This window comes from Rhipicephalus sanguineus, chromosome 7, assembly GCF_013339695.2.
Source record: "Rhipicephalus sanguineus isolate Rsan-2018 chromosome 7, BIME_Rsan_1.4, whole genome shotgun sequence".
In the NCBI taxonomy this organism is placed as follows: Eukaryota; Metazoa; Arthropoda; class Arachnida; order Ixodida; family Ixodidae; genus Rhipicephalus; species Rhipicephalus sanguineus.
In genome coordinates, this window is record NC_051182.1 from 44,168,411 (window position 1) to 44,185,356 (window position 16,946).

Consider the following 16,946-nt stretch of genomic DNA (forward strand, 5'->3'; position numbering starts at 1 on the left):
CGTGCCACATGCGTTATAAGTAAGATTATATACACAGCGTTTGTCCCAAAAGTAATGCCAGTGATTAGATTGTGAAGTGATCGCAGGCCGCAGCGTGCCGGGGGCGGATGAGATTGCCGCAGGGTGAAGCTTACTTATGCACGCACGAACGCCCAGTATTCTGTGACCATCTAAAAAGTAAGGACAGTCTTTACCGCAAAACTTGTTTTCCCCTATTGAAAATTTGCCCAATGGTGGGCATGATGGGACCCACTACCCATCATCTTGGTGGATTATGGTACTGGGTAATGATGGACGCATGGTGGACAGATGGTGGGTGATGGACGGATGGTGGACAGATGGTGGATGATGGACGGATGGTGGACAGATGGTGGATGATGGACGGATGGTGGGTGGATATTGGGTGATGGACAGATGATGGGTGGACGGTGGGTGATGGACATACCGGGTGTATGCTGGGTGATGGGCAGATAATGGGTAGATAACGATGGGTGTTGGACGCAAAGTCGAGCCATGCAATTTTTTTACAAAAATAAGACATCGTGCTTCTTAACGTGATTATAGACAACCTTTTACCATTGAGGTTAACGAGTTTACTTGCTGTGTCTACACGTGGCCAAGCATGCAGCCACATGTTGATGCAGCACGGAATCAATGAATGCATCTTGCACCAAATACTCATGTTTATTTGTTCTCCATGCTGCCATGCCTAACACGTACGCCCTGCTGGCTTGCTTCATTAGTAACTTCTTAGGAACTTGCAGATGGGAGAAAGGCAGTTTCCTTGAGGTAGTGCAGTCAGCCAGATGGGGTGTGCTTTGATGTACTTTTCCAGGCATGCTACAACAGAATTGAATAAAAACAAATAAACTGCTTTCACTAAATTTGGAGCAATAACATCAATGAAACCAGTTGCAATCGCTTTGACCAAAAGCTTAAACCATATCAAGTCAAATAAAAGGCAGCACGTAATCAGTCCACATGTCCGTAACGTTCTAGTACGTTGTTCATTGCCAAGGCTGGTGTGCAAACCCCATTAGCTACAAAGTACGTCAAGGGATGTCCTTGCTGTGCGCTTTGAGACTCCATATTGCTATTTCTTATGCCAGCCATCTTTGACAAAAATATGCAAGCAACAACTTCAACTCTTTCCCTACAGAGTTTTTTGTTAAAAAACTATAAAAATACAATTTTTTTATTTGCCCATTCGATTTCATGTATCCCGAAACAACTAAAAAACTATTTAAAGGCACTTTACTCGCAAGATAAAAGAAAAATATTTTTTGAAAGTATCCGGAAGATTGGCTTCACTGCCCTGCAACACAGAAGGTGCCCTAATTTTTATTCAGTCTTTGGTGCAGAAAATGTCTGGAATGAAAAAAATAATAATTTGCGGGGAGAAGGAGCCCGTAAAAAAAGCCGTGAACACGTCGTGACGTTGGGGGTTTCTTTACAACTATTGCCGTGCACTGTCGATACGTTGAGATTCGGTGCTCATCCGAATCTGAGGATTCAGAAAAAAATATTCTCTGTATCGCTGCCACACTTTCCGGGGCACTGATATTCTTCGTTCCACAAAACTTAAGCGAACAAACTGAACAAAGCTGTTGCCAGCACTCGCGCACGTACACCCTTTTCTAATTCAAGTTGCCAGAATCTCGCCCGTCCTCAATAAAATGCATGCTTTGACCGTGTTTTTATATTTTTTACTGCACTATCTGTGTAAGTCAAAGACAACACAGCAAACTGAATCAGAGTATCTTAATTGCAGCGCACCCAAACGCTTCTTTCAGCATGGACGAGCCCAGTTCTTCGGTAGGAGCAGTACAAACTGTGTACGAACTCAGATCGTCTGTGGTAGGAAACGGGTTAAAAGGATTTTAAAGAGAAAAACAATTTCTGTCATTTAGTGCAAACAACTTCAGAGTACCAAAGACACCACTCTTCACACGAGAAGATACTTGGTAGGCGATTCATGAAAGACGGTAGGCATGCAAACATGAACACAAGAGAGAAGTCGGGACAACACAAATGCTGACTAACCGACTAGCCGAATAAGGTTAGTCGGCGTTTGTGTTGTCCCAACTTCTCTCTTGTGTCCGTGTTGTATGCCTACCATCTTTTATCATGTATTCCTACCAACTAGCTCTGCTTTCGGGCATTGGTAAGCAAGACAATGCGCAAAAAAAAAAAAGATAGACGAGGCGACGCTGCACAGACGTTCCCACACCAGCTCTCCGTGACATCAGATTTTGCCAGCACCTGCTACGGGCAATATTTTTTACGTTGTGTTCCTACATACCTAAATCTTAACATAAGTTTCACAAAATTTTAGCGAACCAATGTGGCCGAAATACGATAAAAGACGTGATATTTGCAACGTCATGTTGATATGTATGTGATCAGTTTTAGCATGAAATTCAACAAGTTAAACACTGGCCTTCATTTCCTCTTCTACTAATTTACCTATGAAGGTAAAATGAATGACATTACAGATCTTAAAGAATAATTTATTTGTCTAAACTGATCTAAGGTTTCACTTTAGTGTCCTTTAGGGGAGACACTCCTCGAAATAACTTCTTTTTCATTTCTTGTAATAGACTTAAAAATACACATACACAAATACACATACACATATGCTGGCATCAGATGCAATTCACTACAGATTGTTTGTGCCAATACAAGTGCACTGGCACTTGAGTTCGCAAATCTAAGTGAAACAGCACAGAAAAAGATGGTACAATGTATGCTAACGCCCTTCATGTCCACGATGGTGTGAGCATGTTGCGTTAGTGTGCCGTGAATGTGCTGCGTGCAGAACTTTCCTTTTTTGGCACTATGGGAAGGCATGAAAGTTTATAGAAAACTTTGTGGAGGACAGGCACAGCTAACCACGTCATCCTAGTAAGGTGAATGGTCTTAATTGTTTATATTTTTTGTTCATATTCCTGTGCTCAAACACAATGCGATTACTACAGAGTACTTATACTTAAGTAAATAGATTACTCTGGCAGGCCATATCTTACAAATTTCATTAATCATAAGTGTCCTGTTTAACTGTATGGCTGTGAATGCTGCAGCATAAGAATGAAATCAAATGGCCATAAAGCGCAATTAAAAAAGGTTTAAATTGTTTTTCCCCATGCTTTCTTTGAATCCATTACTAGTTTTTTCATATGGTAGTGTTAAACGAAAACTGGGCTCGCCTATTGCTTTTCATCCTCTTCGTCCAAACAATAGCAGCATTACTCGCTGAGTGCAATAAAAATAATGGCAACTAGAGAAAAATGTGACAAAATCAGTCTGAGAAATGGCAGATATGCAAAATGGACACAGCATATTTGTTCAATATTCAACACAGGTCTTAGGGAACAAACATTGATGCCATTTGTCACCAGCACTGAATGGGTCAAATTGAAGTATATAATTGGCCTAACAGACTGCTTATGTCCAACATGTGTAGCAGCCACTGACCTATATGCTAGGGTACCCAATTTGAATGCATTCATTGCTCAGAACAGCAGACGTGACATTCAAACTAGCATCACTTTTTTCGTAGAAAGTGAGCGCATTTGCCGCAGCCTCGAACCATCAGCACTCAATAAAGAAAAGGTAATCATCTACTGACCTAAAGATTCTAATCAGGGCACCATCAGAACTGACAGTTGGGCAAGGTGGTAGTGATTCATCATTGAAATTTTGCCGGTGTTGCTTTGGTCTCTTCTTCGTTCTTGTCTAGTGTATTAAGTGATCAACGAGAAAGTATACTTTGTCGACCATTCTTAAACATCACCAAGTTTACACAACATTAGAACCCATACATATGCCATACTTTTGTGTGACAATGCAATCCTGCCACCCTTTCATTTAATATCAGTGATATGTATACAGACATTTCTTACAAAAAGCCTCGGCATTACTGTGTTTTTCAGAACACCTTTCAGATCTTTACAGGTGCATTTGCTGAATTTTTGCCTGTTTACTGTGGATCTACAGTGACGTGATGGCTGGATGATGTCTTCACACAAATGTCACACAAATGTATAAGTTCCGAGGTCATGTCAACCGTGCCATTCATTTCGAATAGATTGACTGTGAACTATAAACGAACTCCGAGATCTGGATTATTTTGCAATTAGAAGGTATATAGGTAGATTTGTCCTGTGCTCTTTTTGACGAGGGCTGATGTGCTGGCTAGAACTTATGAATATAAGTGCCATGCAATGATGACACAGAAATCTTGGGCTTTCATATGCAGTTCAAAGGCTACCACATGTGCTCAGCATCATTTCTGCAGTTCGTACGGCAATACTGGACTCATGTTAACCTATTCAAAGCTGGTGAAGAATATTTAGAATGACAGAAAGCTGAAAAAATTGGTAATGATTCATCTTGAAATGAAGGTAGGCATGCAAACGCAGACACAAGAAAGAAGTGGGGTCAACACAAACACCAACAAACAAATGAAGAGGCATACAGTGGTGGAAAAGAAAGTGGACACAAATACCTTTACACGCATCTGCAGGGATAGGGAGACACCTAATCAATCCGGCACACTTGGAGCTTTACGTGAGAGATAGCACTTCAGGAATCTGATTTCTTCTTCATGCAAGTCAGCTGACAGCTGGCTCACACATGCAGTTCCACTACTATCGATATGCCAGGCTTCTACCATTACAGGTTTTTACATTTCCACTCTTGTATGAAACTACGCATTCATCGAATTTTGGCGTGCATTTACACTCTCGACAATGCAAGGTTATATAAGATGGTAAACCTCCAGTTTATGACTCCTGATGTTTCGTTAATCTCTGGTAAACATAGCGGCCCATTTGCTCTTTGGAGAAGCAGCAACAGCGAAGAGAAACATTATACCACACCTGTACGGCAATCGGTAAAGTTGCTGGTGTGTTCTACGAAACAAATGTTAGTGCACTTGTTGTCTATTATCTGTTTATTCTTTCTCTGCAAGGTGGCACAAATCTTACGTAGCCGTAAAGGCAGCATTGACACTGTATGCACTTCCCACTTTCTTTAGCCTGTGAGATAAGCAATGAGTGTAAAGAATACCTACGGCACGCTTGTTACTGTTAATTTTTGCATCCATGTTTGCACGTGACACAGTCGGCTTCTTGAAACGTTCAGTGACAGTGGCTACTGCAAAACAAGGATAACCTGCATCTAATGGACGCGTAACCTGTGCGTTAAAGCTGGCCTTCATTTTGTGTACAGACTGGTGAGAGATGAGTTTAAGCATGACATGAAAATAGCGTTTTTTTCTAGGCTTAGAATGCTTGGAGTTGAAGTCTGACAACAGTATTGAAGATCCAGAAGAATACTGCTAGCAAACTTGGTTTTCCTGAAATGTTAAGTTAATGCCTAAAGTTTGTATACTATCATTCTGAAGCAATGCTTCAGTAAACTTCGGCCATCCTCCATTTAACTCAAATTGTTCAATCATTGAGGTAACCATGGATTCAAATTGGTAACCACAACAAAATATCAAGTAAGCATAACATGCGCAGAATTGAACACGCATTGGTTTAAAGATGCCCCAATGCTCAGTGATTTATACCTTAACACAGTTGACAAACGCTTAGAGGAGGCCTTAGGCAAAGATATTATTGAGGTTTTTCATTACGTGTACAATTACATGATTGATTTTTTTGTAGCGGTGATAAACTTGAAACCGCGGTTACCTGAGTGAATAGACAATTTGATGTAATTGAACGAGGGCTGAACCTTACTAAATAACTGGCTCAGAATGACAGAATAGTACAATTTCAGGACATTACCTTAGTGTTTCTGTGGAACCACGTGTGATGGCAGTATGCTCCTAGATCTTCAAAACTACTGTTCAACTTCTCGTCCAAGCATTCTAAATTTCTAAGGAATAGTACTGGCTTTGCTGTGTCATGCCATAAGTATTTTCTCACCAAGTGCTGCGTGAACACAATGAGCACCAGCTTTAATGAACTGGTTAGGCATCTATTAGATGTAGGTCATTCTTGCGTTGTAATAGCCTCGGTAGCTCAATGTTTAAAGCACATTTTGTTACGTCTGAACGTGGTTGCAGAAAGCAATAGTAACAAGCGTGTCTTATGTGTTCCTTACATTCAGTGATTATCTCATAGGCTAAAGTGGGAAGTAGATAAGGCATTAATGTTGCCCTTATGGCTGCCAATGGGCCAGGTAAGATTTGCGCCACTGTACTGAGAAATAATGAGCAGGGAATAGACAAAGGCAGACTCAAATATTTTTTTCCAAGACACCCACTAGTTTACTGATTGCTGTGTAGCTCTGGTTTATACAGTTCTTTGTAGCTGTGGCTGTTTCTTCATAGGACAGATGGGCTGCTGTGTTATTCAGAGATTAACGGAACGTAAGAGGTCGTAAACCAGTGGCTAACACACTAGTTTATTTTTGCATTGTCGAGGGTGTATATGCACACCAAAATTCGATGAATGCAAGGTACTATTACCTAGTATCGATATGCCTGGCATATTAATAGCAGTGGAAGCGCATGCTTGAGGCAGCCGTCGAATAATTTGTATAAAGAATGAATCAAATGCCTACACATTTCTCTCAGGTAAAGCCCCACATCTGCCAGATTAATAAGTGTCACCCCATACCAGTGTGCAGGTAAGTGTTTGTGTCTACCTTCTTTTCAGCCGCTCTGCATTTCTTCAGCTGTTAGTCAGCAATTCAGTTGTCCCGATTTCTCTCTTGTGCCTGTGTTTGCATGCCTACCTTCATTTAGGATGGTGAAGAGTGGCACGACCGTTTGCTGCTCAACCGCAGTCTTGAAGAAAATGTCCCCACATTGCCAATTCATGAAAATATGACAGTTTTGCAAGTGAACAACGAACACAGCTGCAGGAAGGTGAAACATAACACTTACCTGACTCTCGCTGCATGACTTGAGTAAGCATGGTGCCTCAGGACAGCTCCTTTGCAGATCTAGAGCAAAAACGCAATACAAAATATTCAACAAAACAATACAAATGTTTTTACTGTAAAAATGCATATAGGTTAAAAAGCACGAGCTCGTATAAGCTGCTAGTCACATATTTTAAAAAGTTTCCAAGAAAAAATTCTCGAAGCATCCACAAGCTACAAACATAAGTAGGGGTGTGCGAATAGTGGAATTTCATCTCGAATCGAATTCGAATCGAATAGTGCCGAATAGTGGACAAAAATATGGAATATCGAATACAAAAGATTTTATTGCAAATTGAAAGAAAGAACAAGGAAGTGAAATCTGCTCATGTCATCGAGCACCTAATGCGGTGAGTTGCTGCTACTGAAATGCTACAAATTTTCATGCAGCACCACAAGCTGCTCCACACGACCTGGCTTGAGGTTCTCTCACCGTGATGGGTTGGTGTTTCCTGCAGTTGAAAATATGCCCTCACTGGGCACCTCTGTAGCAGGCATGGGAATGTATCGCGAAGCAATTTTGACGATACCTGGATAAAGTGCAGCCCCATGCTCTTTCCAGTATTTCCCATGATCATCCTTTCTTGGGATCAGGGACTGAATGAAGTATTTTTTAACCTCTTGACTGTAGCTCAGTGTGTTGGTTATTTTTTGGCGCTAGCAGTTCCACAGTCTCCCAGACCTCCCTGGCCTATTTTGCTGGAGCCATGAAGCGCGGAAATGACACAATCTCCTTTAAAATAAACATCCGCTCGCTTTGAACCAGGATTTCGTTGAAAGTTTTATTGAAAGACCTACAGTAACGACGTCAGCGTTAGCTTTATCCACCCCACCCTAACCAAGTTGCACCATTGGCCTTCGTCGCGTTTTAGATATTCGCGGTCTCGAATTATTCGAAACTTCGAATACTAGCTATTCGAAAGTCGAATCGAATTATTCGTTACGGTATTATTCGATTCGAATTCGAAACTCGAATATTCGCACACCTCTAAACATAAGTAAATTTGACAAGATGCATCGTCAGTGTGTGAGAATGCATTTTGGCTGTTACCTACTAGGTTATCTGCGTGCAACTTTTAGAACAATACCTGGGCAAAAAACTTTATAAATGCACTTCATCTGGAACTGTGAGACGATTAATATTTACGAACGTCGATGACATAGAAATGTTATGCGGCTTTGAATAATGATCAACAGTACATACATGACTTCCCCAATCAGCTGTGAAAATGGCTCAAGCTATCGCTCTCTCCCAGCTAAATACCCGAGACAAAGTTGATGAGCATGGTGAACAGTTTTATTAAACCCCATTGCCAAGATAGTTGCTTACGACATTGCAATGACAGTCAACAGAGAAGCGCAAAATAAAATGATACGTCGGCCACACCACCAGTTTTCTTTGCGTTGGCTTATATGTATTAGTAGATAGGAGGTTGCTATTGCATATACTTCATTTTAGGCCAAAGACCTAGAAAAGTTCACATTGGCTCTGACTGCCTTGTTTCCTAGTGGCGTGTGTGTCATCTTCACATCTTCTTGTCTAATGCTGTTTTATTGCCTTTTATATTGCACCAACCAGTGCAGTCCCAATCAAGCACACTACTGATTGAGTTGTGCATTTCAAGCATGCAAATGTGGTTAACAAATATGAGCAAAATAAAATGCAAGGCACAATTATCTAGACAAACATAACTTTTTTTGAATGAGAAAACTGTCTTTCATTATTACGCTTCTTCCACACAGATTCCGCAGAAGTGAGTCGCAAAAGATATGTTGTTTTGATGGGCAAAATGAAGTATATGTGATGCACCTATTGACGGCCTTTTCTGTAGAATATACATCTTTGTTTTTTTGTTTTTAGATTTTGAAGAAACCAGACACTAATAAGCACACAAGCTAATGTGCATTCATCATGTCTGGCTGAGTAGCTATTCAATTAATGCAACATTTCAATAACAGAGCGAGTTTCATAAAAAGAGTGTAAAAGAAGGTTACAGCTGTTGCTCATCGTAAGAAGTTTGCTTGCCCTCTCCTTGTAGCAAATTTCTAAAAAATACAAGAACCAAAGAAGGAAAATTGTAGTGATGCACCATATGGCACAAGGCAATGTGTGTGAGTGACTCATCGCTTAACCTATAAAGAATGACACCATATCTTAAAACAATGGTCATTCCTGCAGTGCCTGAATGTGCATTCTCATAAAGCTGGAATTGTTGCATTGTTTTGACACTACTTAAAAACTGATAGTTATTGACTGCAAATTGTTCCACAGAGAGTCCTATTCACCTTCTAGACGGCAGCAGCAGCCCACTTTCGCATACGCTAGGCACCAATAAAATCTGAGAACATATTCTTCTTGACGAACAGCCACCAGAGCATGGTTTTGCTGCATCAGAATAATTAAAACTGAAATTTACGCACAATGCAAGCTGATAACCATCAGTCGCACTAAAGTGACCACACACAGCAAAGGTCATTTTGGACCGTTATATCTCGTGAACAAAGCAAATGAGGACATATGATATTAAATCCGTGTGTTCATTGACAGAAGCGCTCTTCAATAAAAAATTGTCGTCAAAATTGAGACCGGATTTTTTAATTTTTTGAAAATGAACTTTTTGAAAAAACTCGCTTCTTTAACTATTTTTTTCTTTTTTTGCATTGCCCGTAGGAAAATGATCTTCCGTATAAATGTTGCAAAGGTTCTTTTCTATATTTACACTGTTTTGAAATTTCTGTTTGAAATAGGAAAGGCGCCAAGGTGCCTCAAGCTTAGCACACTTTTTTTCATTTCGACCGTGTTTGCCATTTTTTCAAATTTTCTTCCTTTTGAGAACGGCATAAAATATGCATGGATGTAATTCACAGTATTGCGTTTTAAAACCAGGAAAAGAAATTTTCAACACGTCATTTATAGTTCACGTTAAATTCTGCCGTGAAATCCGAAAACATTGCAGTGAGCAAAAACAGGAGGGCCGCACCACCACCTTCAAATATTTTTTGCCGCGCTGGGAGAGTTTCCTGGAAATAAAATTTTCGGTTCACTGCACTTTGAGTGTGCCCACATTACACATCAAAAACCCAGGCAAAATAAAAATATCGACCGGATAGGCATGTTTGATCTCTCGTGGAATCACCCTGCTGTGCATTGCTGCTGTGTATTTGTGGAATGTGTTTTCTCACCAATGCTTGGTTCGAGGCCACCGAAAATACTATTTTATAAGAACAAATGTGCTACTGTTAATTTCTGGGATGTCAAACTCAACAAATCCGCATCCCTTGGCACGTGTGACTCAATGCATTATAAAAAGTTTAGCCTGGCTGGTATAGATTCCAACAGGGTATCTCCATCCTTGATTGAATTTCGGCGCTAAAGGAGTTCATAGTATGGTAGAGATTCACCATGGTGCCACTCGCTGGTACCAGGGAGACCGCAATAGGAGGAATCTCTTTGTCGTGTTCCACTTGGCATTCGTGACCAAAATCATATGGCTTTGAAGATGTGTGTACAAAGTATGGATAGGCACTGTACGCCTCAGGAAGCATTGCTTTTGTGTGCCTATCTGCAACAAATGCATTTATGCCACGGGTATCTCTGCGCTGGCATGAGGTGTCGCCAAAGTACCACGAAAATTCAACTCTAGGAGAGAATGTTCTGAGTCATGTGTAACGTTCAATGCAACAACAAAAGCAAGGATTGACTGCAAGCCTACTTGGTTCACAATGAGATGGAAAATGCTAAAGGGTCAATAGTGTCTGTAATTGTGCTTCTTGTATTGCCCAAATGTGCTGCAGCATTATAAAAAAGAGAGCGCCGTGAGAACACCATCTAACTTTGAATATGTAGGAAAGCTTCAAAATGGTGCTCCAGGAACGTTCACACATGTTGAAATGAAAACAGCAAAAAATAATGAAATATTGCACAAAACATCACAAGTCATGGCGTGATTGTCATAACTGGAGGAGGGATTTCAAGCTCCCTCAAAATTTTGAAATGCTGCATGTTCATATAAACGCACACACACATACGAACACATGCACAAAAAAACATGAAGTATAGCAAGACCGCTATCATTAACAAATTTTCTGGCTAGGCCCCTGCATGGTGTGTGTTTGTGTGTGGTATTCTGGGCTATCTTCATTATGACCCTGTAGCAATAACACACAAATCTCTTTGCTGTACAAGGGTGTATACATGAAAGCCAAATTTCCTGAATGTGGCCCTATTTCCTTGAATCAATGCAGGAATTGTGGGCTACTAAACATGCAAATGGAAACAGGAATAATCCTTGATACACAGGGACACACGGAACAGCAACACAACACTGTAATCGGTTTCTAGACTTGACAAATTTGGCTGTTTTGGTGCCTGATATGGGTTGTTGTTATAGAATAAACTAGACCTAGAAATGAAACGCCACACTTTAGTATTGAGCAGCTTCAGATCTAAATGCATTTTAAATTTGATGTTGATGTGTGGCACATATGTCCTACGTATTGTAGAAGATTCCTACTCCACATTAGCACTCCTACATGTTCCTATGTTTGCGCGTAGCAGATGAAACTTATTGAACCTCACCACATGTGTGTAGCCACACATAAATCGCAAGTTTGATCTGTGACAACAATAATGTCAAAATTGTTTACAACAGAGCTGTGGCCTACCTGCATTTGTTCATCACTCGGGTTCACATCAGCATTGGCTGCATATGGTCATCACCAGCAGGGGAGGTGGCTGCAACAATTTCTTTGTTAAAGCATTGCCGAGAATTTGGTCTGGTTTGTTGTCAAAGAAATCTGGTAGGTCAGGCTTTGAGAGAAAGTTGTGTAATAAGGCTGTTACCAGTCAACTCAGAGGTTATGCCAAGCAGGCATGGTCTCACGCAAACCATACACGGAATAATAAATGGGACTGACAAATACAGGAATATTTTTAACTTTGTTCATCGTGGAACTAACACATTATGCACTGATTAGCTTATGTGTTAGACAGAAAATAACATGAGGGAGGTCAATATATTTCACTAATAACACACATCCTTGTCAGCCACATGCTATAATGGGCATTCAACAATTACCCATCTAAGAAAATGTGAATAAATGTTATCTGAAATTTTCAAAGCCTCATCGTACATGTGATTATTGCTCAATACACTTTCCCATGGATTCTACTGAATGAATGTCGACAGCATGTGCTTTGCTGCCTTCAACATAATTTATGAGAAATACACTTTGTGCTTGACCAAAATTGCCGAGTTTTTGCAGAATTTCTGTGGTCTACATGTCTTTTTACATCCAACAAAGCTCCGCATGCCAGTGTTTCACTGTGCCATGTCAGTGCATTAGCACGGGAAGTTGGGCGAGTTGGTATGTTATCATATTCAGCTGAACGTGTAGCGCGGCATAGGTGAGGGAAGAATTGGATGACACGGCGCTTCATTCCTGGTCTATGCCACGTTGCACGTTCAACGAAACAAGCCATGTGAGTGCCATATTATCTACCTTAGATGCAGGGTGGCTTGTTTGTGCCCTTAGCAACATACACAATGTGCAACCACATTTATAGCATACTTTATGCAATTTAGCATACTTTAGCAAATAAGATTTATGGTGCCGTAACAGAGCCTGAGCTCCAGTTCATGGGTACGATTACAGCGCTGTTTAAGTGGTGCTTTATGATACTTGCCAGCGTCATGGAAAACTGCAGTCCACCTATCACTCCACCAGTAGACCGCGAATAGCGTATGAATGGTTTTACATAAACGCACTAGCACATAAACACAGTGATGAGTGCTTACCACAAGCTATATAACTGCAGAAGTTAGGAAACAAGTAATACCAATCCAATAAAGGCAGAAGTTGAGGGTAAGATGGGAGCTTGAAATGAAAAATTCGTGAACACGGGGTGCCAGCAACACCCCGTGTTCACGAATTTTGCACGTAATACCACTGTCACAGGTAACTGCAATGCACGAACGCACATACAGTGCCGAAAGCAATAGCAAATTCAGATGAGAGTACGCCTTGCCAAATTAGGTCAACACGCATAAAAATGGGTCAAACTGACTAAACTAAATACGGTGTCATGCTGCAAAAATTGCATTTTTAGCAAATCTACCTTAGCTATTGCTTAAAAGACGACAAACAATGTCCAAGAGTGCTAACCTAAACGCTTTTGACGGTCACGTTCCTTAAGGACGCACAAAATGCACGCCTAAAGAAAATATCCCTACATACACTTTACTTCTCCCACTGTACTGATTCACGGCTCATCGCTCAACACGGTGGCTGGAGATCATTCCTTTGGAGTTCGTTCAAAAGAAAAAAATAAATCAAGCTTCGATTTCATTGCTTTACCTCAAGTAAGTTGACAAGTGTAAAATGCACGCATAAAACACATGACGATGGTGTGTCTGAGAAAAATGTCTCCTTTCAGCAAATTTTAACATAGCGCAGTGCGTGCGCACGAGCTAATTACCAAAACTTTATATAGCTACTGATTACGCTCTTGGACAAACGTCGTGCGCGAGCACCATGCACACAACAACGATATGTGGTACCAACAAGTTATGCGATTTCCTTCAGCGACAACGCATACCAGAATAAGAACGACTGACAACGTACGAAGCGTAACATTCAAAATCACTTACCTCTGGCAAGAAAGCACGCTGGCAGCGTACACTGCAGGATGACCGCCGGTTTTCAAGCGATGCGCAGAGCAAGGAACGGCCAAGCTACCCGCATCCGGCTGTCCGCCGGTATAGCTCCCGAACTGCTCGAACGTCAAGGCATTTTCTGGGCCCACAGAGCGTGCCGTCGAGTAAAGATTGCGGTGCTGTTACTCACTGATGCGTGGAAACGTTTGAAGAGGGCACGGTGCAAAGAGGGTCTCCAAAGCTATGAATCACGTCCCTCCATCACACCGAACAAAGGAGTCGCAGAGAACGGAGTCGCACGGCCGGCATCTGGTGACTATTTGCACGGTGCCGCGGATCATACTCAGTGAAGAACTTGCGCTTACATCAGTAACCGCAACACAGAACACACAATGCGAGGTAACGCAGTAAAGGTCGACCGCATGAACAAAACTCGACACTACGACGCACACACGAAATGCAGGACGCCGCCATGTCTGCGAAGAAAAAAAAAAAAAGCGACAGGGCGATGTTGGCGACACTAGCGCCACCACCACCTCAGTTTCAGTTTCGGTATCGACATATGAACAGAAAAATCGTGTGTACGTTGCTACAAATAGCTCAAACACGAGTGCTAACGCTGCAAGAAGGAAATGCGCTATCTTATATATTTGTCTCATCAATCTGTCGTTGAAATTTACAGCAAGTTATGCAGATGTAGCGGAATAGTTAGTGAAGTTGTTCAGGGGAGGTCGGCCTTTGACTGCGATGTGAAAATGCACATCATGTATTCAAGAACATTTTGTCATGTAATTACATCCGCAGCTTAATGAATACTTACCTTCAGCCTTAACTTCATTTATTAATACAAAAGCGAGTCTGCTCTGAACCATGTGGTTCATTGCTTCTCGCAGTAGTATGGAAAGCCGAGCTAGTTGGTACGAATTCATAGTGCAATAGCGTAACAAACACAGGGACACAGGCAAGAGAGACGATACAGGCGCTAACTTTCAACTGACATTGGTAATCGATTACCAATGTCATGTAGTCGCACGTATGTCGGGCAATCTGGACGTTCCGTAAACGTTCGCCTTCGTGAACACCATTCTTCGTTGAAATGCAGGCCAAGTAGCCACCTGTCCCTTCACTGCGCAGTGTGCAAATGTACACCGTGTTTTGATGACACAAGCATATTATTTCAGAACGGCGATGAAACAGCTAGAGAGGTAGCCGAAGCGTTTTTCATTGCACGGTTCAAAGATAAGTGCATAAGCCACCCATCGTTATCCCTGTCGGATAAAGAAATAGATTTCCTGGTCTCAGGGCTGTGACAGGGATAGTGAGATTTTTTTTTTTTTTGCTGTCGGACGAAGTCACTGCGCATGACCAATTGTTTGTTTGTATATATATATACATGAGCGTTTCCGAAAAAAATAAACGTCAGTTGAAAGTTAGCGCCTGTATCGTCTCTCTTGCCTGTGTCCCTGTTTGTTGCGCTATTGCACTATGCATTGCTTCTCGCTTGGTACAGCTCAACGCGTTTTGCTTCATCGCGGGGCTATAGCGGGGCGTTGATATAGCATACCCATCACGCGGAAACACAATAGAAAAGATAACTAACCGTGATTGCGTTTTTCGCGTGTTGTATACGTGGTTCAAAATACACGGAAACGTTTTCATCTCGGTGCCCACGGGTGCACGTAGTACGCAGTGCAAATGCGCTGTGCGATGTATTTTTGTGCCGTTTCTTAATGCACGAAATCACACCGTTCGTGCAACATGCATTTGGAAATTGTGACACAGCTGCCGGAAGTAAGTTATGAAGAATTGTGTCCGCTGTAAATGCATGGGTAAAACAGCATATGTCTGCCGCTTCGCGTTGTGCCTTGGGCGCTCTCACTGTTTCACCAGTGCCGTCACGTGCCCGTCGCGCGAAGGGCACATGTTACTCCAACAACTTTTTGATGACATCAGAGCCGTGGGAAATCCTAATATTGGAAGAATGTGAACGCACTGCGCGAAATTGTTGCCTTATTTCGAACTGTTAGCTTAGACTTCATAGTCGTCAAGCGTGAGCTGCTAGTGGTTATACTTGCAGCTCCCACTCGTAATCACAAACGTTTCTTTTCTTACGCGTAAAGGCGGCCTTTCGAAGGAGAACTTCAGGTAAAGTGGAAGGAAAGGTAGAGCGACCTTTCAAAGACCCACCTTAGGACAATTTAAGGGCACCTAACCAAAGACGCCTTTATCCGTATGAGTGACTGTTATGGGAGCGAAGCTATGCACGTTTTTACGCTTGAAATCATCCATTCATGCGCGTATAACTTAATCCTACAACAAAAGGTTAAATCAAGTGTGCATTTAAGCTACTGAAAGCAAATACCGCTAGTGTTAGACGGGCATTTTGAGCGTTGCTAGCGTTGCTGACTCGCTGACTCTTGTTGGCTAAACTTTCTTTTTGGCTAAACACTAGCCGTCACAATAACGCGTTTGCTAAATTTCCCGTCGTTTCATTTGTGTATTTGTGTACGTTCAATGCACGTGTGTGTGCTGGTGGTTGCACGGCGTTGTGTGCGGTCCCCTCGTTGAGCCCAGGCTCCCGCCTGTTTCCCTCCATTCGGCTTGCGTCCTCAAGGGAAAGGGGGATGTCTCAAGGCTGAATTCCCGTAATGTCCCCGTGTTGTTGTTGTTTGTGCTTATGTGGAGGAAGAGACGTGTTGTGTGGCCGTGTTCTGGCCGTTCTCGCGGCCGTCAGTGACAGCGGTAGAGAAACGGACGGTCTGTGCGAACCGAAGTGAATGCGCGTGAACGATGTGCCTGTGTGGTGAATATTACCTCCTTCTGAATGTGTTCTAATTCAGCTTTATGCTAATAAATGGGTAAGGTTTTCTCATTGCCTTACTTGTGTTTATTTATTTCGGTCGGTGTTAGCACTTTTGTCGTTAGGTTTACGCACCGAGGACTACCAGCGGACTAGTTGGGATTATTCCAAAGAAGTCGAAAGGCTGACCACACGGAAGAAGCGTTTACGACAGGTGAGCTCCGTTTTCGCATCTTGCTACTTTCGAGGAGCGAAGACAGCAGCATTTTGCCAATACTGAGGCTCCTGATGTTTGTTCAAATTGTGGCTCAATCGTGCCAGCTTCATCGCCTTTCCACGCGTGATATGTATCCTCGATGAAATACGACACGTGTGATTGCTCGCACATTGCTTCGAAGCTTTTTTTTTTTCTTTTTATTGTTGCGGATGTCGTGCTTTGTACGCAAATACACACATATCGCCATGCTGGATAGCATAAGCCCTAGGTACTTCGAAAGCTACCTTACGGAGGCTTCCTTTTCGTAAAGTTGTCTAAAGGGGGCTGCTGACGA

At 42.0% G+C, this 16,946-nt stretch overlaps 2 long non-coding RNA genes across 4 annotated transcripts in view; one reads left to right on the forward strand and one right to left on the reverse strand.

Annotated features, from left to right (window-relative positions):
- Window positions 1-14,340, reverse strand: part of LOC119399420 (uncharacterized) — a 20,154-nt gene extending 5,814 nt beyond the window's left edge. Inside the window, exons 1-5 of one of the 3 annotated variants that reach the window (XR_005184852.2) lie at window positions 13,590-14,339; window positions 11,605-11,674; window positions 6,902-6,960; window positions 1,777-1,852; window positions 666-840 (exon numbers count right to left, since the gene is read on the reverse strand). This is a non-coding gene — a long non-coding RNA (uncharacterized LOC119399420). Of the gene's footprint in view, window positions 1-665; window positions 841-1,776; window positions 1,853-6,901; window positions 6,961-11,604; window positions 11,675-13,589 lie in introns of those variants that run through there. The other 2 variants (XR_007416855.1, XR_007416856.1) reach the window with 2 other exon arrangements.
- A 1,771-nt stretch (window positions 14,341-16,111) lies between these two features.
- LOC119400674 (uncharacterized) lies at window positions 16,112-16,467 on the forward strand. The gene is made up of 2 exons (XR_005185153.1): window positions 16,112-16,256; window positions 16,287-16,467. It is a non-coding gene; the product is annotated as an uncharacterized LOC119400674 (long non-coding RNA).
- The last annotated feature ends 479 nt before the right edge of the window (window positions 16,468-16,946 follow it).